Source organism: Delphinapterus leucas, chromosome 4 (assembly GCF_059928025.1).
Source record: "Delphinapterus leucas isolate spDelLeu-1000000601 "Yukka" chromosome 4, BTC_Dleu_Yukka2, whole genome shotgun sequence".
Taxonomy (NCBI): domain Eukaryota; kingdom Metazoa; phylum Chordata; class Mammalia; order Artiodactyla; family Monodontidae; genus Delphinapterus; species Delphinapterus leucas.
Window position 1 is genome coordinate 47,365,481 of NC_143132.1, and position 27,151 is coordinate 47,392,631.

General features: G+C 40.1%; 1 protein-coding gene and 1 long non-coding RNA gene across 2 annotated transcripts in view; one reads left to right on the forward strand and one right to left on the reverse strand.

The window, feature by feature from the left end:
* Positions 1-27,151, forward strand: part of COL8A1 (collagen type VIII alpha 1 chain) — a 59,870-nt gene that overhangs the window by 12,704 nt on the left and 20,015 nt on the right. The gene's annotated exons all lie outside the window — the stretch shown is intronic.
* Positions 6,748-26,585, reverse strand: LOC149749302 (uncharacterized). The gene is made up of 3 exons (XR_016392983.1): positions 25,941-26,585; positions 16,136-16,254; positions 6,748-8,594 (listed from the first exon to the last, which is right to left on the reverse strand). It is a non-coding gene; the product is annotated as an uncharacterized LOC149749302 (long non-coding RNA).

A 27,151-nucleotide genomic window follows, 5' to 3' on the forward strand; every position in this document is an offset into this window, starting at 1 on the left:
TAAGGTCTCAGAATTTTTGATGCAAAAAAAAAAGGAACATATCCTAAACTTTGAGCCTGAGCAACCAGATAAATAAGTGGTAATATCATTTTCCAAAATAGGGAAGCCTGGGGTAGAATTAGTTTTTTAAAACTTATAATCCTCTAATCATGTTAGTTAATTTCATTTCAGAATTAATTTTTTAAAGTGAAAGGAATTTTTAATTCAAGAGGATTTGGGATATGTCACCACCTTTTTAAGGCTGAGCCATGTTTAGCAACAGTGATATTCCACCACCATGTGGACTCCCACTCTGAGATAGAATTCTGAACCAGAAAATCAGCCTGATCCAGTGTGATGTTTCAAAATATTCTTTTGTAAAATAGTTTCAAAAACCCATGACTGGAGAATTATAAAATCATGCCTTCTGTCTAGGACATGTTTATAAATATGCATAATGGAAGCCTAGCTCTCCACTCTTTCAAGAAGTAAGGTAAAAGTCCATGGCTCAGTTCAAAGGAATGTTAAATACTGGCCTGAGATTTATACTCTTGGGAAAGAATGTTACAGTGGAAACAGGGAAGAAATGTGCTTGGTTTGTGAGCCAGTGGCTCTTTTGTGGGAACCAGAGTCTTGAACTTTCAGGCAGCTGTATTGTACTGAGTGTGGCCGCAAAGATCTGGGGACAGTGCCATCATCGCATCACCCATATATGATTGCTAAGAGCAAGAAAACCTTTGGGGGTACAGAGACTTAGCCAAAGTCACCGTAAATCTGGATAGAACCAAAACTAAGTAAACAGTATTTTAAAAATGGATACAGGAATTATTTTACTTATATGTAGGGAAAACTGAAGGGACACCAAATTCCAAGGAAATGTGGTTCCTTTGTCAGGTCCCCCTTTTTCAGAGAATGCCTCCTTTTCAATATTTTAGTTTGTCTGATGGATACTAATTAGCTACAATTTTTTATAGATGAAGACATGAAATTCTCATGGCATATAAAGACAGGGACCTTTCCATCTTCTTTATTGCTGTGTCCCAAGCAATTAGAACTTTACCTGGCACACAGCATTCAGCAAATCTTTGTTGAATGAATGGAGAAAAGATGGAACAAATAGCTAAGTCAAAGGAAAAAATAGAAAGTAGAAAGGAATCTTCTCTTTCTAATTGTTTTTATGTAAAAAGCCATATTGTTGGCTGAAATCTAATAAAAATTACAAGAGAAAATTTTCTTTCAGGGGGAGCAGCTCTTGTATAATGCACTCTTTTTCTCTGGTGTCAGCACTGGGTTCTCATTGCCCTGCATATTTATAACATTCATTGGCACTGACTGAGCATTAACAGATCTTTATCTTGAGTTTCACCAGTTTTTATGTAGCCTATATATTTCACCCAGTCTTCATAGTCTTTGTCAAGGGGGCATCATCAAACTGGAGACTTAAAGAAAAAATTGAATAATTGACAGGCTGGCAACCACAAAATTTGATTTCTTTTGACCACCCACTCAGTTCTAAGATGCTATGATTCTAATTTGCCTTAAATTTACATCTGTTTGGTCTTCTTAAAAAAAAAAATTTTTTTTTACATTAATTCATTCACCCTTACCAGTTCTGACCTCAAGCTCAAGGGCAGTCTTTTTTCCATTGCTTTCATTCTATCTGGCCGTAGCTATTGAGTAGCTATGGATTGAAGCTAGTAAAGAGAGAAAAATAAGAAACAAAAAAGGAAACATCCTTTTAGGAAAGCATTTGATGAGAAAATAGAAGCCTCACATATCTAAGGCATAGGCTTGCCTGGAATCTGGTCTGGATTTTAGAGGCTGTTATCACTCAGCCTCAAGTGGATCAGCATGAATCTGTTCTTGTATCCAATGTTCTTTGAGATCCTTGACTCTAAGACCTTTTAAAAATGTGTATAAGTCATTCTAAAGTGAGAAAATGAATAGGATGCATTCTATTAGAAAGCTAAGAGGAGAGAAAATAAATCTTTCCCATCTCCCTTTTTGGTGACATTATACTTTAAAAATAGGTATGGGGAGGAGCTCAGGGGAGGAATTTCAGTTAGGCTAATCTACTTACTAATAGAATTTCTTCCAGGATACAAGAGGCTTTGGCAAACATTGGTTGGCACATTCTTCCTAAAAGGTAAAAGGCTTTTTCTTCCTTTGGCAGGTTTTAAAAGACACTTAAGAGTGTCAGGCAAACCTTCCAAACCATGGCCAAAAGCAGGTTAATCCAAAACACACAACATCCCCAGCCAGCTCAAGATCAACAAAAAAAAATTAGGTCTGGGGATTACAGGATGTTAACTGTGAAACATAATCCCGTGATATTTATGGCTCCGGAGACTGGGCAGAGCTACTCTCGAGTGCTGTGCAATACTCCTTACACTGGGACAATTGCTCATATTTGATGCTGTAACATGTATCGTACTGAAGAGAACCAATTAGTCACAATCTATGCAGTAGGGTCATAGTTCTCAAACTTTAGAGGGCCTAACCATCAACTGGAGCAAGCTTGTAGAAAATTTGGGTTTTTGGTCCACTTCCCAAGCCTATCTAGTCAGACTCCGTGGGGAAGGAGATTGGGAACAAGGAAGGCCAATGAGTAAGGTGCAGATGTTCTGCACACCACACGTTGAGAATCACTGCCCTGGAGTCTGGAGCAAGGTCCCTAAAGTCAGGACTGTCTCCAGCTCTAATTCCCTGCACCTAGCACTAAGGCTGGAACCTGGTAGATACTCAAGGACTATTTAAAGAATGAAAAGCAGTGAGTATTGATGGATGCCAAGGACTGTTGTAAGCACTCTACACGTATTAACTCATTTAATCCTCATAATAAACGACTATTATTAGCCTTGGCACTTTCTGGGCACTCTGCTCCCACACTGTCCAAAGTGTCACCTGACTGGTTCCTTTGTTACATTCAAATGTAAAGTAGCATCAGTTTTACACCCATCCCATCACCAGATCCTGTTCCTTTTCTTTACAGTATTTGCCTCTAAAGTTATCTGGTTTGTTTTTTTTGTCTGACTCCCTTCACTAACATTTAAGCTCCATGAGAATAGAAATCTTGCAAGTCTTATTTGTCACTGTATCTTTAATGCCTGACTCACAATAGACACCAAGGAAATATTTAAATATTTAACTGAATGTATGTTAAAAACGCATAGTAAACGCAAAGTAAAGAAGCTGTGTTTGCTATATAATTTCTTCGTTCTCTCAGAACTTCCAAAATTTATTATGATAAGTATGAAAAGTGAAAGAAAGACTTCTAACCCAGAAATGTCCTGAAGCTGTTTTCCTGATCTACCTTGTCCCAAGTCAGAGACTGGACATGAGAAAAAGGGAGAACCAAGTAAGGGTTAAAATGGAAAGTCTGGAAGATTTTTCACTCTAGGGCATCAATATTTTCTTTGAAATGAATTCTTAGGACATCAGACACACCCATGTTCATAGATAAGTAAAAATCATATTCCAAGATTAAATGTACATGATTTTTAGATTAACCAATGTTTTTATTAGCCACATAATGCCTGCTTTACTAGTTTAAAAAGCTGTACCTACATGACATCAGAAGAGCTAGTTAAATCAATGAAACTCAAGCTGATGCTTCAATTGTGATACCGTGCACCTCAGATTTGGACTTGAACCCCTGTACCGGGACTCGAAACCAGCCTAAGCCCAGATTGGGGCTCGAACCCACGGTCCTTTAATTAGAATCACTCATCTGGTGTCTGGACTTACTGAGGCTCAGGTTCTTTGTGTCTCAGCACAGAAGGAATTCAGCAAGAGGCAAAGTGATAGGCAAGAAGTAGATTTATTAACATAGGAAGCTTGTAAGAGACACAAGCGGGCAGGCAAGGGAGCTCTGCCCTGAGGATTAAGTGGGCTACAATTTTATAGTCAAAGGAAAGGGGGAAGGGAAAAGACTGCCTTCTTCTAGTAGACATGAGGCTTACATCACTAGTTCCTCCTTCGTATCAGGCAGGAGAGTGTCTGACCCTATGAGGTCAAACTAGGATTATCATAGCGCTTATTCAAATCAGTAGAAGGGTGGTGACATTTTTCTTCCACCTAATGGCCTGGGGCATATCTCGTGCTTTTATTTATGGCTTTATAGTTAAGCAAGCCTGCTTTGTTCCACGACGTTCCAATAGCTATCTTTTATTTTTGCGGTACGCGGGCCTCTCACTGTTGTGGCCTCTCCCGTTGCAGAGCACAGGCTCCGGACGCGCAGGCTCAGCGGCCATGGCTCACGGGCCCAGCCGCTCCGCGACACGTGGGATCTTCTCGGACCGGGGCACGAACGCTCGTCCCCTGCATCTGCAGGCGGACTCTCAACCACTGCGCCACCAGGGAAGCCCCCAATAGCTTTCTTGAGCGATCATTAACTTACAGTGGTCTCCCAAAGTTTCCTAGGTTTCCCTCTCTATCTATAGTCCCCTACTGGGACTTCTACAACTACCTGTATAACTATGCTATTCTATCCCTATCAGTAGTAAGAAGAATGGGCAGACCAGTTCACTCCAAATGGTGAATGTGTCAGGATCATTGACCATTTTACCCTGTGCCAACAAAATCAAAATCAGGAACTGAATGTAGACTCAGGAGAGAGAAAGAAACTCATTTTAAATGGGTTTCTCACATGGTGTAGCTCAAAACCACGGGTCCTTTGAAAAAGGCCACTAGCTAGTTGATGTCATATCAATACCAACCAAACTCCGGCAGGATTCTGACCATGGATGATCAAATCAACCTCCCCCCCTTCATTTATGGTAGTGGGTCTCAGGCAAACAATAGCTAGGGCCAAGGGATTGCTGCTGAATGAAGTTTTTTGTTCCAAGTCATTTTTACCACTTGCACTGAAATGCCAGAAATGAATGTTGTCAGGGATGCTGTTGGATAGAACATACTCAAAATCAACTAGAAACATATAATAAAAAAGTTTTTCTTGTTTTATTTTGAGAATATCTTTTTGCTATGATCACTCAGGGAGTTAGCCAGACCTGGGCTGGCTTCATTAGTCATCTCAGAGAATGTGGAGAGATTATGGGAAAATCTTTCCATTTTTGAGAAATTGCTGATTACCAATCATATTCACTTCAGTCAGTCTTTGAGGCTTAGTACGAAACTTGGAAGTACCAAAGTAAATGTGGGAAGGGGCAGAGGAGGTCTTGCAACCAACAGTGAGGTCTCTTCTTACTACAGAAAGGCGAAGATTCTTTGCAAAGACCTTCACCTCGAAAGAATCTTGCTGCCATCCACCTCACCCATTGAGAAAGATTTAATCCAAATTTTTAAAAAGATAGAAAGAAATTTGTTTTTATTTTTAAATTTTGCAAGTTCAATCAACAAAGGTAATTTCCTTGTCCACTACCCAGGCCTTCAAAACCATCTGGGTTAACTCAAAGCCAGGTTTAGCACTTTTTGTTTCCATTTTGTGAGCAAAACATGATTTGGATTACAAATTTCTCTGAGGTTCATGCATAGAGCTGAGAGACTCTGTCATTTCCTTATCAGAAGCAACAGGAGAAATTCCAAATATGAAGACTCACAAAGATTTATTGCCTCAATTCCCAGCCTGACACTTGGCTCAGCACAGAGAGTACACAGCCAAAAAGAAGTCCTTTACTAAGGTATGAAAGGAACTGGCTGCTTGTGAAGTCCAGACTTGGGAGTGACATAAACAGGGGTTTGGGCTTTTCCAAGGCCAGCAGAACCTAGTCTGTTTGAAGTCGGATCAGTTGATTTCTTGAACATTTCAAATAAGCAAAATTCTGCAGGAAATGGGAGCCAGATGCATTTTTAACTCAGGAGTTCCTTGGAAGACAGGCAGAAAATAATCAGACGACATCCTCTAGTTTCATTTTGGCCCTTCTCCTAGACCTACCCTCTAGAACTATACCCCAGACATGTATGTAGAGACAGTGATGGAATAAACTCCAGGAGGGGTACAGGTAGAAGTGTATCTAAATAATAATTTGAATTTATTTAGATAATAATTTAAAATTTATTTACATAAGAGTTGTATTTAAATACAAAAAGAAACAATATGTGTCTGATATAAATGTAGACAAATTTTAAAATACTACATTATTTGGAAGAGGCTCCAAAACATTTTAGGAAGCATCTATTGTAAACTAGGCACTTTGTTGGCAATTTTCACAATGATCCTCTAAGGTAGGTTGTCATTATTCTCATGATACACTTAAGAAACTGAGGCTTCTTGAGATTCAGTGATTTGCCAGAGGCCACAATGACTGTAAATGAAGAGGCTCATCAAAGGAGTCCCCAAGTGGTCCTCAGGATTGAAATCTAAATGGAAAGAATCTAAGACTAAGCTTCTTCTACACTAGCTTTTGCTAGTCCTCCATGTGGCCCAGGAATAAATGAGCAGCCTGTGTTGAAGATGAGTCAGGAGTGGTTGGCAGCTGTTGCCTGCGCTCTAGAGCCCATGAGCCACAACTACTGAGCCAGAAACACCACCACGCCAAGTAGGCCCAGGCAACCTTCCCCCATGAACTCAGAGGGGAGAAGGAAGATGGACTCTCCTTCTCCAAAAAGCTTTGGCTTCAGGCATTTAGAGAAAACATAAGAAACATGAAAAGAAGAAAACAGACTCACTTGGCCACACCTAGTCACTAGCTTCCTAATACCTTGTTCTTTGTTCTTGTGACTTTCACAGAAGATGAAATATTTCTTGCCTCTTAACTTCACATATGCTGCCCAGAAGCCCCCAGGTTTCCTGGAATTAAGGATTCCAAATGTTCCAGCAATAATTTTCTGACACCAAGCTTTGGCTGACAGAGAGCAGATACATACCATGTTTGGTACAACTGATGTCTGGGGATTTTTCCTCTGCTTTCTTCTGCTTTTTCTTCCAATGAAACTGTCCCATTATTGGTTTTGATTTATTAATTATGATATTTCCCTTTCCAGAAATCTCATTTGCAAGATAAAAAAAAAAGAATAAAAATGGTAACGGATAGCCATCCCTGGTATTTTGTTAGTTCTCCTCGGCTTTTGCTTTTGAACAGTCTGCTCTGTTTCTTGGGCGCTTCTGTGTCAGCAAAGAAAATCATGGACATTTTAGCATGGAATTTTTAATGTGTATCCATGTTAATCAGGCCCATTCCTAACATTTGTGATGCTTTGGGCAAAAGTACAAGTGGAGGCCCTCATACCATACATTTAAGTATTTAAAAGTTATGGATTGGGACTTCCCTGGCGGTCCACTGGTTAAGACTTCGCCTTCCAATGCAGGGAGTGTGCGTTTGATCCCCGGTCAGGGAGCTAAGAGCCTCATGGCGGAAACACCAAAACATAAAACAGAAGCAATTTTGTAACATATTCAATAAAGACTTTTAAAATGGTCCACATTAGGCTTCCCTGGTGGCACAGTGGTTAAGAATCCGCCTGGCAATGTAGGGGACACGGGTTCAAGCCCTGGTCCAGGAAGATCCCACATGCCACGGAGCAACTAAGCCTGTGTGCCACAACTACTGAGCCTGCGCTCTAGAGCCCACGAGCCACAACTACTGAGCCCGCGTGCCACAACTACTGAAGCCTGCGCGCCTAGAGCCCGTGCTCTGCAACCAAGAGAAGCCACTGCAATGAGAAGCCTGTGCACCATATCGAAGAGTAGCCCCCGCTCACCACAACTAGAGAAAGCCCGCGCGCAGCAATGAAGACCCAATGCAGCCAAAAATAAATAAATAAAGTTTATAAATAAATAAATAAATAAATAAAATGGTCCACATTAAAAAGAAATATATATGTGTATATATAAAGTTGTGGGTCAAGCTAACAAACTGTTAAACAGCTTCTGTTTTATCCTCTGCCTTGGCAAATATACATTCATAGCAATCTGAAAGGCCACATTCAGATTTGGAATTCTCAGACTCCTTGAAGTGCTGCACAGGAATGCAGAGGTGCAGGGAGGCCAGCCTACCCCTGGCTCATTTGTTCCCATCTCCAGCTCAGCCATGGACCACAAGAGGTTTCACAACCAGGCATGTGAAGACGCCACCTGCACAGCCAGCCCCATTCACAACCACTAACAAACAGTTGCTCCCTGGCCCCATGTTGGACCCAGAGGTGTACGGCCCAGGGGGACAGTCCATCTCAGGAGGCTGAGCCCTGAGAAGAAGCCTGTGAAGTCACTAGAAAGAACTCAAGATCATCCGGTTAGAGAATTCTAGGGTACGTGTACCCGAGCATGGTCTAGAAGAAAGTAGGCTCTGGACAGCACAATCTCTGGGATCCTTACCCCATGGCAGGTGGAGAAGGTACAGATTCAGGAAGGTCAGAGCAGAGGCCCCTCTTGGCCTGATCCAGGTAGTACTTGGACTTAATGTCCCCTTTATTGTAACAGCTAAGTAAGAATTAACCTTATACTGGACATGTTTTATCCATCATTTCCAAGTAACAGTGAAAGACATCTCAGAAGGATATTTAGAACTAGAAGCTCAAGATCCATGGTTTCTCATAAGGTGAGGCATCTCCACCTCAGTATCACTGAGGATTATTCAGTTTGCTCTTTGAATTGCAAGTACAGTCATCTGATTTCCCGCTCCAGTTTCCATGGTCCAAAGCCAATGAAGAAACAGAATCTGTTAAATATTCAAAAGGAGACATCATTAACAATGGATTATTATCTAACATGGAAATAACTTAATTAAAAGGAGGGAGTATAAGTACATATTTCATTGTCATAAATTTCCTTAGAAGATGAAACAAGTAAGAGCTGGAGAAATGTACTCTGGGAGATGGGAGGGAGGGAGGAGTGGGTTCCTTGGGTTTACATTTGTTTCAAGCGAGGTAGACTGTGATTCTCCCTCCTGTCTAATGCCCTGGATCCACTCCTGCCTCTGTCAGTAATAATAACAACAATAAAAACAGCTAATACTTATATCGTACTTACTCTGTGCTAGACGTTATTCTACGAGCTCTACTTATATTTACTTATTTAATCTGCACAAAAGCCCTACAAAGTAGCTATTATTATTATCTTCATTTTATAGAGGAGGAAAGTGAGGCATAAAAAGATTTTGGAAAAAAGGTAAGCCTTGCCCAAGGTCATGTAGGTAATAAGATTCAGAGCTGAGATTTGAACACTGGCACTAGAGTCTGTGCACTAGCAACACATTCTACTACTTCTTGGGATGGTTTACCACCCAGGGACTGGCCAGCTCAGCTATTGCTCACCCTCTGCTCGGCCCTGCTTCACCAAGCAACCATGCATTTGCCCCTAGTAGTTGGAGGTTTGACCTGGAAGAGTGGGTGTCTCTTTGGCTGACCTGGGACTTTCTGTTTGCTGTGGGATGAGAAAAGCTTCCAATAGTTGTCACCATGAAGTGCAATGTGGAACCAAGGATTTGGTATTAAGCCCTTTTCAAGTTGTGTATTAGCAGTGGTTTTTTACTGATGCTAAAATTATTAAAGTCATTTTTAAGATAAATTGTTGAATACTGCATCATTAAAAAAAAAGAAAAAAGGAGTTCAAGGAAACCATAACAGCCCCAAATTCTCTCAACAGCTATTGGGACTTTTTTTTTTAAGAGGAATTTTGTATATTGAAAATTTATTTATTCTCTTGTCTTTAAGGTTCACAAAAATTAGGGGGTTTGTCTTACTTTTCTTTATTTTCAGTTCTTATTAGAGTACCTTACATATAAGAGGTGTTCAGAAGTTTTTAAATAAATAAAGTTTTGCCATATTCTTCAATAACCCTTAGTTTTAATCTGGAAGCTCAATGAATATAAAGAGCAGAATAACATTTGCATAAAAATTCCAAATTCAACAATTGTGGGCGGGCATTAATGTGGAAAGTTTATGTATGTTCCACAGTCTATTCTATATTCAAAATTCCTATTCAAAGAGGTGATATGGTATAATAGTTAAGTGCCTAGACCCTGGAGGCAGCCTCCCTGAGTTCAAATCCCAATCCAGCTACTTACTGTCTGTGGGGCTTTTTACTTGTTAAATTCTTTATGCCCCAGTTTCCTCACAGGTAAATAGGAGTGATTATGATAATAGTTTCTGTATCAGGGGGAATTTTCTGAGGATTAAATAAGTTAATCAACACAAGGTGGTTAAATTAATTAACATAAAATGTTTTCAGTACTGCCTGGCAAATAGCAAATTCTCCATGAATGTTAGCTGTCATGCCAAACCATCCCATAATTTAAGAACAAATATGGTTTCTTTCAGCACATAAAATAGTTGTATTTTTAGGGATTGATAAAGTAGTTAACCATATTTTTTCTTTACGGTTAAGAGAATAGTTAACAAAATAAAACCAGAAATAATAGAATATAACACCTGCTGCATTAGCCACCAAGTGTAAGCAACATAATAAGCTATGTCATGAAAATATGGTTCAGAGACAAGGTCTTGGCTCTCACAGAATCAGCTGACTCACTATCTTCCTCCCTACTCTTAGCAGGCTTCACCCTTCTAAGAATTTAAGGAGCAGGGACCACAATCTTAGCTGTAGTCTGCCACAATTGATCAAAGTCACACCAACAAACACCAAGGGAATAAACTGCACAAGTCCCAGACCAACATCACATCCATTCAGCAAAGGGTATCTAGTGGTACAGATAGTTCAATGGGAACCCTCAAGCATGTGCTTTTTTGTTTATGCAGTGAAACCAGACGAAATTACAGCAGGACTGCATATCCAAAATGTTCCAAAGCATACACACCATTTTAAATCCTTTTTGGAGTCTAAATTCCTTCCTTCATGATCTTAACCTTTGCTGTAGGAACCCTTCCCGGACTCCTCCCCAGGCCATTCTTCACAGTGAAGCTTGGAGCACTCATGGTACTACTTCTAGTTACTGTTTACTTCATTGGCATGTGGGCTTCTCATTGTAATATCATTAGCATAAGGCAGGGGTTCCTGCTGGCAAAGTAACCAGAGTAATGTTCAGTTGTTCCTTTAGCTCCTTTTGGTTGTATCCATGTTCTTGGCTTCCAGTCTAAGAATGTTAACATTTCATAGTTTCCTCTTATTTCTTTTGTATATTTCTCCACACAGTCTCATTGGCCTCTTATAGTTTTTCCTTAATTTATTAATATCTCATTTTTATTTCTTCTAGATATCCTCAATACCTTAATATCCTCAATCCAACACAACAGATTTCTCTTCTGATGCCTACTCAGAAACATCAAAATTACATTTTTGTTTCAGGAAGGTGTTTCAAACACAATTCAATGCAAGCATATGTAAATATCAGATGCTAGCTCAACAAACCCAGGACAGATTATTTCTTTTAAGGATGGTTTTATTTATGGATGTGCCTAAGATACCATAATTGGTTGATAAGAGATATATTAATATCCTATTGGATATTATGAACTATGGCAATAGCAAGAATGCAAAGCTATATAAATGCTTATCATGATAGCTACCCTCTTTTGAGTTTCTGCTACTTACCAAGTCACTATAAGACATTTAGTATCTACTATGATCTCAATAAGAATTATTATTCCCACTTTCCAGGCTAAGAAATGGAGTTTCCTCAGTTACACAGCTGGTAAGTGGCAGAGCCAGGATCCAAATCCAGGTGGTTCAGAATCCCCCTCCGACAGGCTCTCTCTGCCTTGAAGGCCCCTCTCAGTACATGGCCCCCAGTCACTGCAATACACTTCGGAAGGAAGAACTGAAACTCAAACATCTCGACCAATTGCTGCGAAGCAAATTATCACGCGAATTAACTAAGAAATGAAAACTAAACTTTTATATTCCTGGTTCATTGTATAATCTTTCATGGATAATTCAATTTCCCCTAGTGTTTTCCTTGAGAGAGAAGATAATAAATCTTGAGGAAAAATATGGTACTACTAAAATTAATATTCACCATAATAACTGGATTTGACTTTAGGAAGCCAGTGCTACTGATAGTTAAAGATGATGTCTTCTTAGGGAGGGAGGCTTTCTTATGATATCACATTGCACATTTGTGTAAAGTACTAACTTCTTTAACTCTTTCAAATATTTTTTGTGTACCAGCTCAACAATAAGTAAGGACCTTGATAACTTCAAAGAGATGGTGCCTCCTCCAAGCCTAAAATGAGCCATGGTCTATCTTTTCCCTGTGGGTTTTATCCCACAGCTCAGAACTGACACCATTTACAATGCAACCCCATTCCCTTTAGAAATTTTTTTCTCTGGTGATTTGAGATCTTACCAATTTTGCCACAGTTTATAAATCCTGGAGCTCCTCAGACACAAGGTTTTCATTTAATATTTAACTTTGGCACAGACACATTTCTAAGTTTCTCCAGCCCAAAACTTGGAAAAGAGCTAAGGAAAAGTAGCCAGGAGAACTTTACAACAATATTTTTAAAACTTCATATGTCCAGATTTAAAAATAAATACATTTATATTTTCTTCAGAAACAGCAATAACTCTGAGCTGACATGATTTTTAATAATGCTCTTGGTAACAGTTGGTGGACCCAACATCTTTTTTGGGGGAAAAAAAAAAAGAGAAAGAAAGAGGAAAAGAAACCTCAAATACCTCCCATTTACCTGTGATGATCTGGCTCAGTCCTTGAGAGGATTAGGAGCGTTTCTTTCATAAAGTTACATTTCATTAGGATGAATGTTTTGCTCCAACCCAAATACATTGCAGCCCATCATCACCATTTAAGTTGATTATCAAAAAGCAGATCAATGTATAATGCATCCTGCCACTGCATCTCGAATCACAACGTGCAAAGTATGGAAGTGCAAGTTACTACAAAAGACAAAGCAGATGTCCCAAAACAAAGGAGCTAGAAGCAAGATAATATTAATGATAATAATAAGACATATATCTCAGACTCAGTGTGAGAAACCAACACTAGAATAATTTCAAATTCCAGGATCTGTGAAAGGAATGTTGCCCCATTCTCCTCTTGATTGTGATATAAGGAGATTGTCATAATTTGTAAAATACAATGGAAACTCGACTGCACATAACTAAAATTTGATTGAAATTGGCACATAACTAATTTCATCTCAAATGAGATTAACTATTATTATTATTTCAAATAGTTGAAATTTTTCCTTTTCTCAAACTGAAAAAGTAATTGGTGACATTAAGGTAAATTAATAGTAGTTGCAAGGGCAAATTTTAGCCAGAAAGGTACTACATTCCTGGATATAAGGAACCCCACAAACCCAAACTCTAGAGAGCTAAGCAGCTCCAAAAGAGTTTTTTTTTTTTTTTTTTTTTTTTAACCCCAGTTGTCCCCACCATCAAGCACCAAACCATCTGGTTTGATTCTGCACGTACTAAAATGACCACATGAGACTCACAGTTTATAATCAGCTGATGGCAGAGTGAGGCCTTCAGGTGGCAAGGGCAGTTGCACACCAAGGGCTGACATTTATGAATCACTAACTCCAGGCACTGTTCAGAGCACTGTATACGGGAAAACTTCACTTACTCTTTACAATACCCAAGTGTAATATATAACACCAGTTATCACCATTTTTTATAGGTAAAGAGTGGCAGGTGTAGAGAGGTAAGTAACTTGCCCAAGGTCACCCAGACCATGAGTGGCAGAGGGAGAATTTAACCCTAAGCATCTGGTTTGGATCCCATACATGTAACCACCCTGCCATGCTTTGTCTCACACTTACCATCCTCCAGTCAGCCTACCAGTCAGACTTCCCAGTAAACTGCCTTCCAAATACCTGATACAAAATGTCAGGTAGACCCAGCTTGACAGAGTCCTCAGACCACCACCCTTTCCCTTCTCGTTGCCCAGAGACTCTCATCCCACCCACATCTGTTCCTCCCTGAGGGGTCACCCTCTCAGAAATTCTCCAGCCCTCCATTCCAACCTGTACCTTCTCATAGGATAATGACTTCTGTTAGAGGATAGGTAAAAGTTCATCTTCTCAAAATTATTAACACAAATATGTGAATGATTTAATTGGATAACTCAATCCGAGAGCATTTGCATTTCAGAAGAGGGCTTTATTAACCCAAATGAATCGTGCAGGAGGGGACTTTGTTGCTATTTGGTTGTTTTTACGGTGCCTGCGGTACAAAAGGCGCAGCATTTGGAGTCAGAAAGAAGTTGCAATCCTAGTTCTGCCACTATCGCCTATGTAAAGTTGGGCAAGTAACTCAATATTCTGAATCTCTGGCTCCTCACCTATTTTAAAAAATAAAAGCAACTCTTCACAGTAGTGTTGTCACGATTAAGATGATATATGTCTAGCACCTAACATACTGCCTAGCACATGGTGGGCATTCAATAACTGTCAGTCTTTATCCTATTCTTCCAAAACTTCCCAGAACGTAGAGCCATGGGGCTAACCCCTGACATAGACTGCCATCATTTTGGCAGCAAAGCTGGATCGACAAGGCTTCTCAGTAAGGGCAGCCATCCTGCTATCTGCCTCCTTGGCAGGCTGCCCTCCATTCCTAGGGTCACTGGAGAAGGAGAATGAGTCAGCAGGGACTTTGGAAGGCTAATGAGACTGCAGCTTCACTAAAGACCAATGCTCATGATGTTGGATTATACGCCATAGGCTGTTTTGTAAAGCGATTCATCAACATTGCCTACAAACTTATCCATTCATTCAACAACATGAAATAACTACTATGTGCCAAACGTTGCGCTAAGCCCTAGGGAATAAAGAAATTAAAGCAGCCAATGTACTGCCATGTGCTACCTGGTAGCAAAGGTGACAACAAAAGAGAGAACAGCAAAGTCCTTCCCCCAGGAGGTGTACACATGCAGGAACACACACTCACAAGACACAGAACCATACCCTGAGAACAATGATTACCATCCATGGTATCATCCGTTCAATTAGTCATTCTCCAGATTTTTATTGAGCACGAACTACGTGCCAGCTGCTGGGAAACAGCATGTTGAATGAGACAGGCCAGGTTCCTTCTCTCACAAACTTTATAGACATAGCAGGAGGAATAGACAATGAATATAATAAATGAGCAAGATAATTTCAGTTATTGAGAAATGTTATGAATGCGGCAGTGTGACAGAGAATGACCAGATCTGAACATTGCCTCGGTCAGAGTGGTCAAGGAAAGCTTTTCTGGGGGATGGCATTTAGCTGAGACTTGCATGACACGAAAAGGAGCTAGCCATGTGCAGAGTTGGGAAAAGACCATTCAGGCAGAAGGAACAGCTTGTGCATAGGCCCTGGAAGAAGCAAATTGGTGAATTCAATGAATGGAGGAAGTCAGCGTGTCTGGCCCTTAATCAACAGGTAGAGGTGGAATGAGGGACAGGCAGGGACCAGTTGAGATCAAGGTCTGAAAGCAGTGAAGGGAGTTTGGATTTTATGCAAAGAATAATAGGAAGACATTGGAGGGATTTCAGCAGAAGAGTACTGTGCTCTGATTTACATTTTTTTCAATGATAATATTTACAGAATCACACTCTAATAAGGTTAAATGGAGTCAGAAGAAGAATTCCTTTCTCACATTATACATACAATGATCATCAACTTTAAAATAATTATAACATAATACACTAATTCTAACTAGAAGTATAGTTTCAGCATCACTAGGCTAAATGTAATGATTCAGCCGTTCAGAAACATTCAGTAGCTCACGAGTCCATAATGACCATCATTACCCAGGTGAGGCAAAAAAAAAAAAAAGTATCCTTTAATAAATTCTGAACAAATAGATACCAGGCAAAGTAAACTCTATTTGAAATTAACACTCCTTCAGCCTAGTGTGCATTCTACAAAACAGGCACATTTGAGCTGTAACCTTCCTAGCTCATCAAGCTGGGTTTGTAATTTATGTTAATCCTGCACAGTGGAGAGTGAGCCAGGTCCTCTTCTGTGTTTCCCAGTCATGAATCCCAGCATACTAACTGTGAAGGTGCTAATGGTCAAAAGTGTGGCATTAGGCTGGTGTTCAAGGAATCTTAGCTTGCCCCCTCTCTGGGGATGAGGTGCCCTTCTGGTGTGATTCAAGAGGCACCAAGAGGCTACCTTGCCCCAAAGATCTTCCTAGTGATCCTCACGTCCCTGGACTTCCTCATCACAGATTCCTCCTTGAGGTGATGGGAACTTTATTAAAAGACAAATGTCTTATCCAGGAAGAGTAACCCCGTGACACCATTGTCAGTCATGAATACCCTCCAACACTGGTTTCTTAAATTACCTGGTTGTTGCTAGCAGAGTCCATTTGCAGTTTAAGTCAGGGGAGAAGTTTGGAAAGTCAAAAATGTGGTTTTAAAAGGAGCACACTGAACTCTCTAACAACCTATATGGGAAAAGAATCTGAAAAAGAATAGATATATGTATAGTTAAATCACACTGCTGTACATCTGAAACTAGCACAACATTGTAAATCAAGTATATTCCAATATAAAATAAAAATTTTTTTCTAAAAGGAGAACATTGAAAAATAAACTGTGGTATTCAGCAGTTAAAAAGAAATGTACTATCAGTCGTATTTACAAAAGCCAAGATACAAAAGATTATATATATACATATATATATATATATATACACATATATATGTGTGTATACATATATATACCCATATATATACATATATATGTGTGTATATATACACACACACACATATATATATCTCACACACACACACACATATATATCTCACACACAACACACACACACACACACACACACTGCCTCCTCTTTGGGCACTCATTTCCATGCCTGCAAAATGAGTATAATAGCACCTGCCTCCCATAGTTGCTGGGATTGTATTAAATGGGATAATTTATGTAAAGCACCTAGCACAGTGTCTGGCACTTGGTAAACATTTATTCAAGTTTTTTTACTCTTAATATTTTTATTAATAATAGAATTGGCAGTGCCTAAAACATTCTCAGCCATTACAAAATATGTGTTCGATGAATTAATGACGAGACTTCAATTAACCCCTGGTAGTGCCAGTGTCGGAGCAAAGAATGATGTCTGGTTTCCATTTCACAGTGAGACTATTCCAGATGTTAAGGTCAGTGGTAGCCAGGAGTGAGTCAAACCCTCCTCTAACAGGATTCTGCTGAACTTTAGTATATTGTTTCTGCTCTGATTATTGTCTATACCTGTATGTTTCATGAATCTGACAGGACACAAAGTAAATTAAAATTCAGGCTACCTATTATAATTTCTAGTCGCAAAAGAACTTTATTTTGAGGATCTTTATTTTAAATTAACTTTATAGTAACTTGAGCTCTTTGAAGGAAAATTCTCATGTAAGTTGTAATACACAATTACACTTTTTATGTTATCCAAAAGTTCCTTTAACAGGTCCTGGAAATACCCATTTTTCTACCCAGTCAGAACTCAGAACCAAGCAAATAGCCAGCCTTTGTGTCTCTGGACCACTATGTCCACATCGAAAACTACAGGTGGATGGAGAGAGAAATGATAGATTGGAAGATGAATAGGTAGGTGGGTAGAAGATAAACATATATAAAAAGGCATTTTCTTCACATGTTTGTGAAAATGCTTTATCATTTGATTTTGGTAGCAGCTGGAACAAGTAGAGTTCAGCAGTGAGAATCAGATTACTCTAAAAAAATTCAGAATATATTATCATATGCTAAATAATATGTAGGTTTAGGAATTCTTTGCCTGACTCAGACTTCTCATGGATAACTCATTATTTTTTAAACATGCTTCTGTATAAGGCCAGATGCTCACAGAGATAATTCAAAAGTTATGTTCGCTATGCAATGTCTTCCATTTGCATTCTTTGCAAGTCTTGTTGAGACTGATATTAAAATAAGTTTGTTTTTTGTGGATACACATCAAGGACTAGAGTGCAGAAAAAGCCCAATCACACACTGGAAGATGGAGGGAAGCCAGCACGAGATTGTAAAAATGCTGGCAATTATCCTCCAAGTGAGTTGGTCAGCCCAACACACATGAACAGGAGTTGAATGTTTCCCTGTGACTAATTTCGCAGAGATGGAAACTGACCCAGGGAAGAAGTCTGAGCAGTCAACTGCTCAACTGGCCAACCCCTCTAGACGATGAGTCATTCTAGGACAGGGACCTCATTCTCCACTCAGTGTTGTGTCTACAGCACCTGGCACTTGCTAAGTACTGAACAATGTTGAATGGATGGATCAATGAATTAAGTAATTAATGGATGAAAGCATTTCTCTGCCTTCCTTATATCTTAGAATTCCAATCCCCAAGTGGAGCACTGGGGGAGGATCTGGAGGTTGTTGTACAAACAAAGGCAAATGGCCAAGTAGTGTTTATAGGGAAATTTTACAGAGGGAGGAGCAGTAGCAGGTGTGAGGGTTCCCCCTTGTCCTTGGCACATTCCAGGCAAGGGTCATGCACAAATATCCAGCAGGCCTGGAAGTCAGACTCCAGGAGAGGAAGCTGCCCCTTGGCCTGTGAGGCTTTTAAACTGTGTGACTAGGGAAGCACGAGCCCTTCCTCTGGTGTGATCAGAGGCTGAGATCAAATAGCTCGACAATGTGGCAGAATTTTGGCTCCAATCCCCTTCCTGGATACTCATCAATTGTGACTGAGGGGAGCAGTAGCACCTCTCCTATCTGGGAGATGGGGTGCTAGCCTTGCACCTCCAGATAAATAATGCAGTGAGCTGGTGGCAGGATTTGCCCCATCCATGTGCATGTTTGAGAAGCATCGGTCCCTCCCCTGGCATGATGGGGCGAGGGAGGGCTGGGGTCTGAGTCTTGCAAATGACCAAGATTGTTCATCTCAAGCACGTTAGGGCTGGGCTATAGTCAGTCTCCATGGAGCTTTACTGGAGGTGGACCCTTCTTGAATACATGAGCTCTTGCCTCTCAGTGGGGATGCGGTAGACAAAAATTCATCATGCCATCATGACCAGCCCTTCTCCCCAGGAGCTGCTAGAGATTCTTTGTGGCAAGGCTAAGCTTCATGCCACCACCTCATGCCTCTGACTTCCCTAAGATACCTATTACCTTGTACCTCCATCTTACTATCTACCGATTCCCAGCCAGGGCAACGCGCCCAGAGCCCCTAAACTGCCCCAGGCCCCATTCTTCTCAATTGCCTGAGTCCCAGTGCGTTGGGCCCTGTTCTACATTATAGATCAGTCATTTGTCATAAAAACCTCTGGAATGTATTAGCTTTCCCAGGTTTTGGAACTTTAACAGAAATTGTGGGCACTTAGCAGACCTATGGAGGAGGTATTTTGGTTTCAGGTAGGGATGGGTGCTTTTTAACACCACCCTAGTCATCCCACATGGCATTTCCTCCTTGCTTATAAAGACCCTGCCCTTGAATCCAGTGAAGAGGGAAAACGATTTGGTTCATGTGTCCCACTCTGGCCCTTGAAGACATTGGCTTTTATTCAGACTCAGGTTCGAAATGGGCTGATGAGGTTGTAAACACCAGGTAGGAATCAGAAACCTGGAAAGGAGAAAAGGAATTAGGGATAGAGTTGGGAAAGGACAAGGGAAAGGGAAGAAGCAAGTGTAAGAGAAAAGGGGATAAGCAGGAAGCGGGATCAAGACAGGAAGCAAGACCAGTTTCTTTGCATTTTTTTCAGACTTTGTCTTTGCCTTGGGTTGCCGTTGAGGTGGAAGTGACATGTTAGTTGTGCTTGAATCCTTCATGGTTCCTAGCACGGTTCACAAAATGTTTGTTGAATGGGATAAATAAGAAAATTAAAGTGGTATGTGGTAATAAGCTTAGTGAAATGGGTCATGGGTCATGGTGACACTACCCCAACATCCTCACTGCATGTTGTCTGGTCAGCTTCGCTTCTCAAGCGAACAAAAGAAGGAAAAAAAATGAAAAGATTTTATTTTAATGGTAATTTCCATGACAGTAGCTGAAACCCCATCTCTTTGGAGATTTTTTTTCCCCTCAATATCCAGATTCTATTACTCTTACAGCAGAGAAGCTAGAAGCCTAGAAAAGCTGAATGGCTTACCCAAGGCCACACAGAGGCAAGTGTGGAGCTCAGGACAGACACTCCTGTTTTCCAACTCTCAGGGCTACGACTGTGAGAAGGGGAAATTGAACCCCATAGGATGTTCTGTTCCAGAGCAGACACAGATTAAGTATAAGATTCAGGTGAATTAATAAAATATAAAACAAAACGTGGGGAAAGTAAAAATAAATTGTAGACTACACAAAGCTGAAATGGGATCATGACACCCAATCCTTAATCTGTTTGCTATTAGGGTGGAGAACAAGATAGTGCTTTGCTTTCTGGAATTCAGACATACTTTCTATTTATTATTTATAAATTTGAATATTTAAAGGAATACAAGGAAAACTCACACAAGCCAGGCTGGGCCTCTTTATAATGTAAATACCTTTCCAATGGGGAAAAAAAATACTGAAAGATGGTGAGTTTGTCTTCTGACAGTATTTCCCAGACACTTTTTTATTGTTAGCAAAGCTCCCTTGGAGTGTAACTAAGAGTTTCAGAGCAGTGGTAATGTTAAATCAAAGGGAAGGAAAATTTCAATAAGAACCAAGCTGCCCCAACTCCCCCTTTATTTTTAAGCAGAACCATCAAAGGGCAGCTAATGGAACTATACTTAAGTGGCATTAATTCATCCCTAAGAGGACTCTCCAAGAGTTTTATTGCTACATAAGGGAAAGCCATAAACCAGCAGGAGGAGAAAGCAAAGAAAATAAGTCTGGGGAGTCATCTTGTGTAAGAAAGTGAGCAGGTGGTCCGTAATGTGTCCTTGGCTGGTTTCCACAGTGAGGAGACAGAAATTCATGGCAAGGATGTGGCCCACAAAACAGGCAATCACAGAGAAAAGAATCGTGGGACTCTGCAAAGTGTTGTTGAAGAGTTCACATGAGTATGAAATCATCACATGTTCATCTCTCCTCCTGCTTCTCACCCTCCATCCAATTTCATGTTAATACTTGATTCCACAGCCTATTGCCTGACTCTTTCCAGTGTCTGGCATAATTAGGACAGAACAAAAAAGGACTAGACTGGGTAGAGACAGGGACAGTGAGTTTTTAGACTTGAAAGGAACATTGAGGATCATTTAATCTGACACTCTCGGTTTTACAAACAAGGAAATGGAGTCTCAGAGATTACCTTTATGGAGGGTGAGAACTTCAGAGATTTTTCACTTGAGGTCTAGAGTCCTAAATTGAATATTAAGACTGGGGATTTAGAAAAATGCCTCCGTGATACTGTCATTCAGCTCAGGCCAAGTCTAAGAACTTCAGAGCAGCCATAGAGACTATTACAAGCATCCTGTGATGAATGATAATTATCACCAATCTCAAGATTATGTTACCTTCAATCAACCCTTCCCTGTCTTTACAAAGTTTGTTATTTTTAAAGCGAAAAGAGCACTCGATTTCTAAGGAAGCAAGCCTAATATGTAGGATTTCTCCTTCTTGTGAGTTGGCAGGGGACACTAGAACACAAAATCAGGAGTGAGAATGAAAACCGTAGACAGAGAGAAGAGGCAGGTTGCTCCAGTATTCAGAAACTGTAATGCACTCTCAGCCTTCCCACCACCCAAGATCTTATTTAAACATTTAGAAAAGGTGGGAGAAGATGGGATAAAAATATGGTGCCATTCATTTATTGGCTTGGCCAAAAAGTTCGTTTGGGTCTTTCTGTGCGATGTTACGAAAAACCCAAACGAATTTTTTGGCCAACCCAATGTTTGTCCAACAAGCAATTATAAAGCCTATTTTGTACACAGTTATGAACCAGGTGCAGAGAATCTCCAGAGATAAATGTCTGACCCCAGGGCTCCAGACACTTGAGAGAGCTTGTATATGGAGCTTCCTGCCCTCCATAGCCAGTTGGTAGATTTTATGACCATTGTTCAAAATAAAATACATTACAAATTTGCTTCACTTGGGGGAAAATTAATATTTTCTATTTAAATAAATGCTTGTGGCTAAAAAAGATTTGGGATTTATTTGGTATTTTGGATTTGAGGTTACTACTTTGCACTTACTATAAAAGAAGCATATGTTGAATTGAGTCTGTTTTTTCAGATACAAAACTCAATGTAGTTTTGAATTAAGCAAGGATCTATGGTGCTGGGGAGGGGGACATGAATCTTTCAGACACAAGTCTTGGAATATGGTAAACACTAAATAAATGTGAACTATCCAATATTATTATTCCTCAAGTTCCTGAAAATAGTACGAAAAGATCAAGCTTCTAAAAAAAGTGATCTTAAGCTGATTATTTTTCTGACCTAAAAGTATAGCTATTATTACTCGTGGATCTTACTTCCTTCAACAGTAAAATATAGCCTAAGTCCTGCAGCCGCTCCCACAAGGCCAACCTGCTGCCATCACCACCTAGAAATGTCTTTGGTTCTCTGAATGTTAAAGCCAAAGCCCTTCACAGTCAATAAAAAGACAGGCTGCAGTGGCCAGTTCTCTACCGAGAGGGGAGCGAGACGAGATGGAGCATTTGAACCGAGTGCTCGTGGGCGACAAGCAGGTGGGGCAAGGGCTGAGGGGTGGGAACTCAGACGCTACACTTGTTATCCACCTAGTAGGAGCTATCTATACCTGACCTGTCTTTGGTATCTCAGGCAAGGGGACAATTGGGCAGCCTAGTTTTCATAATAGGTCTGGAGCAAAGTGAAGACAAAAAATCATTATCTTTCAAATTCTTCAAAAACAGGACTGCAATTAAGTGTGGTGGAACAGGTGCCCATAATCCCCTCTACTGCTACTGCTTCTCGTCATCCTCCTTCTCCCTCTTTAAATAATAACTAACACCTACCTATACAGTGCTTACTATATCTAAGCACTGTTCTCGGCGTTCTACCTGCATTAATTCCCTTCACATCCTCCATGACCTCACAAGACAGACAATGTTACCATCATCCCCAACTTATCTTGAGGAAATGGAAGAACAGAGAGGTTAAGTAACTTAACCTTAACTAGGTCTAAGATCACAGACCTAGTACATGATAGAATCAGGATTTAATGCAGGCAGGTTAGCTCAGAGTTGCTGCTCTTAACCATTATCACCTACAGCTGCCCTTTAACTGTTGTAGCTGCCAATGTCTGCTTCTAGATAACACCCTCCACTTCCCTCCTTACTCTGCTGAGCAATTACCATTTATTCTTCAAACCTTAGTTCTAACACTGTCCCTCAAGGACCTTGTGTCTCACCAACCTGCCACCCACACACCCCGTCCAGGTTAAAGTCTGTTTTGTCTTTATTGAAGCGCTTACGCCAGATTAAGATCTAACTTGCAATAGTTGACTGGAAACTTCTGGAGAGTATGTCCTTGTTTCTCACTTATTTTTATATATAGCCAGCCACTAACATAGTAGTGCCTAAAAATTCCATATAAGGTTGTTGAATTTAATAATTAAACGAATCAACGTGACACAGTAGAGAGAAACAATGCCAGGAGTCAGAAATTTAAGCAAATAAATGCAGGGGAATTCCCCCATACAATGTTTTAGCGCAAGAGAGATGTTAGAAACCATCTGATACCAAGGCACCCAGCAGCCTAAATGTTGGATTCTGCTCTCAGGGAGGCATTTGTTTTTTCTACCAGACATTATTTTTAAAGAAATCAACCCCAAGTGTCAAGATGAAGAGGTTTCACAAAATGTCCCAATGTGTGGCTTCTCCTGAAAAATTGGAAAACCTGCCCAAACCAGGCAAACAAGTGAGTAGTTCAACTACTGCCCCACTGGATAGGGTAGTGCTCCCTAGTTCACTGCAAACTCTGGCCAGCCGACTCCACTCACTCCCCGGTCTCCCTGCTTCCTCCAGGTATTTAGGCTCTTTCCCCCTCTAATTCATTCCCCTCATCTTATAGTTTAGGAAGAGGAGGCCCTGAAAAGCACAGGAGTATATCATGACAGAGAGGTGGCTACATACACCCCAGGTCTCTCATCTCCAATTCAGTTTCCTATCCCCATTAAGTCCTAAGAAATAGCAGTTATAAAGCATGGTTATCAGTGCAATTCCTCATTTTTGTGAATTCTTTGTACCCTGTAGCAAGGTTTGCTGAAAAAAAGGAAGGTCTCTTCCACACTCCCAGCCTCCTTCACTTAGGCGTCTCCAAGAACTGGCATTTATTACATAATTCTTTGTCCTTTCCTTTCTCCACTTCCATTTTCTCTGAAAAATGTTCAGTGGATTAACTGTGAAAGCCTTATGATTTTCCTCCCAGACAGCACATCCATCTCTTTCTCCCTCAAAATAAATTCCACCCCTGAAAGAAGCAGAACTTCCAATACCAAGATAGCTGTGGTTTGGTTGCTTTCAGTGCTTTGCCTGTGTTCAAAGGGCAGGATGTTACCACGCGGGCTAATTATCTATATGGAGCTGTGGTTGAAAAGTGGTGGATTTAGAGACTGCCCTCTCTGTGGCTGACAGTTTATCACAACTTAGCATTTTAGGCTTAGCCCCAGCTTGAGAGCTCAATTTTTTTTGTATTTAAATTCATTTTTGGGAACAGTCCTGTGGAATGATCTCTGCTACTCTTAAACCGTGCAACAGAGAAAGAACAAATTCACATTTTTACTGACCAAGAAATTGTTGAGATTTTTTTTTTAGTTCTTATATAATTCAGAAATTTTCAGGGGTACATATTGTAGCTTTAGTAGGATTGCTCTTCTGACTGGAGATTAGCCACATGAGTGTGTGTGGGCAGGGGGAAGGGAGAGCAATTATTGAGGAAATTTATTAATTATTTTTATTTCCAAGTGCTGTTGGTTTGATTTAATATTTTGCCCATGTGTGATAGAAACTCTAGAGCTTGACTTTTAACATCAAGTCATTCAAGGTTATGTGGCTCAAAGTAATCTTAGCTAAATAAAACTTCAACACCTGAATCCCCCAAATCACCAGTTCGAAAGTGAAAATAAAGTCAGTTGGCAGCCTCGTGTCCGCTACCTCTCGCCTTTCAATCCACAAAGACACATATGCATCCATACAGTAATTTCATTAATAAATATCTTAGTATTATGGAAGTCGGAAAAGGCTAGGATTTCTTGCTTGGTTTAGGGAATTTTGGTTTGTTTCACAGTTTCCTATAAAAATACTAAAATGAAGAGTCTACCCGCCATGATAGCCAGCTAATTAGAAGAAAATGCTAGCACAGGAAGTTGGCTTGCTTGCTTAATCTTCTGGATATATTGATAGAGTAAATACTAAGTGCCAATCAGAATGGTTCAGAGAAAAGAGACCTTCCTGTGCTTTTCAGTCCTTCCTTGCCACCATCGTAGGAAAATATTGGGAGAAACATCCCTGGTGGCAAAGGGCTCTCCATCCTGCTTCCAGGAAGTGCCCAGGCTGGCTGGGAACTGGGCCTGCTGTACTTTATATTTCAACTTTCTCAATTTTCAAAACTTTGACCAGAACTAACTCATTTGAGTGTCACCTAATCTCTCAACTTTTCTTGGGTAAGATGCTGAGCAATAGTGAAGCATCTAGAAGACACAGAGAATTGCAGAAAAGTAGAAGAGGCAAGAGCTTCTAATATGACAGCCTTCCTCAGGAAAAGTTGGAGTCCAAAGGCAGGCCATCTCCTCCTCCTTATGACTCCCTCCCGCATCTAGAGGCTACCCTAGGACCCCAAGTTCTTCAAGTTCAGGACCTGGATAAAGGTCATTCAGGAAACAAGTTATATGCTTTTGTCTTTTTACCTAACTTGGTTTAAACTTTCTAGTCTCTGCAACCTTAGATATTTTGGGAATGAGTGTGATTTTATCATTTTACTTTATTCAATTCATTCATGTTATTTACTAAGAACAACTTCTACAACAACTACGAAATGTCAACTATGCATATGACAAGGAAATTGCTGAATTTTGTTTGGTTGAAATTCACTTGTAATCCCATTGGTCTGAACAGAGTTCAGGATTAAATTAAAATGTTTGCAGTGAACAAATGTTCCATGAAATTTATATATTTTTTTCCTTCCACTTTTATCGAGATATAACTGACATATGGCACTGTATATATTTAAGGTGTACAGCATAATGATGTGACTTACATGCATCAGGAAATGATGACCACAAGAAGCTGAGTGAACATTCATCTTCTCCTATAGATACAAAACAAAGGAAAGAGAAAAGATTGTTTTCCTTGTGATGAGAACTCTTAGGATTTACTCTCTTAACGACTTTTCATAGATACCATACAGCAGTGTTAATTGCATTTATCATGTTGTGCATTACATCCCGAGCACTTATTTGTCTTATAACTGGAAGTCTATACTTCCATGTCCATGATATTTATATGTTACAAAATACATTATAGTTAGTTGCTCTAAACAAATATTTTTACAATGTCCAGTTCAGTGATTTACATTAGATGAGACTTCCTCACACGTCTCTCCCTTGCAAAGGCCTGAAAACACCGTTATTTTAAATTGTGTCATTTACACAAGCTGTAGTAGTGCCAAGAAGGCAGAAAGATGCTCATGTGAACGGTAGAGTTCTCTCCAGCCCTTCTCGGTCACACCAGGAAGGAATTTGCCTTGCTGCACATCGCTGGGCCCAAGGAATGGGGAGGGTCTTATTCTTGAGAAGCCCTCATCTTTGCCTGCTTTACTATAGAGCTGCCTCTAAATTTTGGATCTTCCATTTTTCTTCAAAAATGAACATTATAAAAAAAAAAAAACATTATAGCTCCTAAAAACGACTACATCATCCTATTCACTTCCTACTTCACCTTCCCAAGGTGCATACTTTGTATTCCTTTGTCATTCTTATGACAGGAGGCATGCATCGATACTTGCTGAATGACTCTGGGGGACATTTTGAGCCTATACATTGTAGGGAGGTTTTATCATTTGTAGCCACTTTTTAAAGATTTCTCAATAAGCTTCAACTTTTAGTCAATCTTCGAATATGGTATAAAAGAGGTTATAAATCACATTTTTGTCTGTAAATTTTATTTCTTATTTAGGTTCTTTCTTTGGTTTCTTGTCAGATACACCTTCTTTCATCAGAGGGATACTTGCAGGGGGGCTGTTCAGACCCTTCTCCCTCCCTCTCCACCTGTAGAAGGTGGGGGGAGTGAAATGCTGAAAAGTAACCAGAAGTGTGAGATGACGTCCAAAAGGCTTAAGCATGTACATTCATGAAATCATTTGTCCATGAAGTATGGATTTGTTGTTCATGCTCACAGCTACCATAGAGTTTTAGAACTAGAGGGGACCTTGAGGTCATTTAGCCAATGTCCCTGTCCTGCAGATGAGGA